Below are 1,517 nucleotides of genomic sequence, written 5' to 3' on the forward strand. Positions count from 1 at the left end.
GGGGGGCTTCCCTCGGAATGCTATATAGAGTGGCGCCGCCGCGCGGGGAGACCGATTGTGAACTGCAACGCGAAAGGAAGCCGGCGAACGATGCATTGTCTGTCTGCACCGCAAGAATAGCAGCCGCAGGCCAGGCCACCGCTGTCCACGGCACGCCGCCGACGTACACAGCGGAGAGCGGAGCAGACCGGGGCAGACTCAACGCGGTGCGAGGGCGGGCGGCGCGGCGCGGGGGCTGCGCGGGGGCGGCCGCTGGGGGTTATTGGAGTCATGTTGGGCTCGCGGGAGTGTGATGAATGTTTGTCTTTCTCGGCAGTGCCGTGTGCCGTATGGCGTCATGATGGATCCGGGTGGGAGGCGCGGGGCGGTGTGCGGGGCGGTGGCGCGCGGGGAGTGTGACGTCACAACGAGACGCATTGATCGCGAACCTGTCCCCGGGGCTGTCAGCGCTCTATCATGCGCGTGTGCCGTGCGGCGTATGGCCGGGCGGACAGAGACGGCCGGTGATACAATACAAACAGCGAGTGGACGCGAACAGTCGAGGCGCCGCGGCCGGGACGGGCGCGCCGGGCGCCAACTTGCACCATGCTCGCGCCGCTGCTGCCGGTGACCTCGAGACCGGATAAAAAGCGAGTATGGCGGGCTAACACCCCGCCAAGGTCCACGGCCGGGACCGGGTTTATTCGGTTGGATCCGGATAGATGGGCTGGCCCGATAAGCCGTGGCTATCGAGGGGAAAGGCGGGTCCTCTCTCCATTGACCAGTGCAGCGCGGACTGGGATGTAATGGGCCTTTCCCTCGGATCGTCTGGATGGCCGCTTCTCAATGTAGGGCTGCTGCATTCAGGGTAGGGTGTTATCACTGGTTAGCAGCGCGGCCGGAACTTCGGAAAGAAGCCCGCCGAGATAGTATGCCTGATGCCGAGCGACGCAGCAGCACGTCTATATGGAGGACAGTGGGCTACGGCCCGACGAGCCGCATATGGCCTATTCAAAGTGAGCCGGGTCCCCCCGAAATAGCAACAACAACAACACACACATGCCGGCTGAGCCGGGCTGAGCCGGCCAGACCAGCCATACCGGCTTACGTGATACATATTCATGTTCAAGTGTTGTGCGCACGAACAAGAAAAAGAGCAGGCGGCGATAAACTAGCGATACGCTCAACCTTCTCGAGAGAGTGTAGCGCGCGGGCGCGGCGCGGGGCGCGCCTATCGGGAGCGGTTTACTTAGGCCTTGCCCTCCTGGTCCACCGCTCATCCCGCACCAACTCGGCGGCCACAACGTTTCACCGCAATTCAGACTAAGAAATATTGTTTTTCTCTCTACGTTGTTTGCGTATAAAACGAGCTGGGGGATCATAAAAGCGGTGGTGACTCCGCCGGGCGGCTCGGCCCCGCGGCGGGTCACCAGAACCGAGCCATGCCCCCGCCGCAGCGCGCGCGGCAAGGCGTGTGGGGTCATCGGAAAGACTAGCCGTGACTTGATAAACAGGTTGTCTTAGCCGAGCACGTGCTG

The 1,517-nt window shown here is 63.0% G+C and overlaps 1 protein-coding gene across 9 annotated transcripts in view; it reads left to right on the top strand.

Moving 5' to 3' along the window:
- The window catches only part of LOC113210402 (uncharacterized), a 36,672-nt gene that overhangs the window by 24,337 nt on the left and 10,818 nt on the right, over positions 1-1,517 (top strand). The window lies entirely within an intron of this gene.

The sequence above is a fragment of the Frankliniella occidentalis genome, unplaced genomic scaffold (genome assembly GCF_000697945.3).
Source record: "Frankliniella occidentalis isolate FOCC.00 unplaced genomic scaffold, Focc_3.1 Scaffold66, whole genome shotgun sequence".
In the NCBI taxonomy this organism is placed as follows: Eukaryota; Metazoa; Arthropoda; class Insecta; order Thysanoptera; family Thripidae; genus Frankliniella; species Frankliniella occidentalis.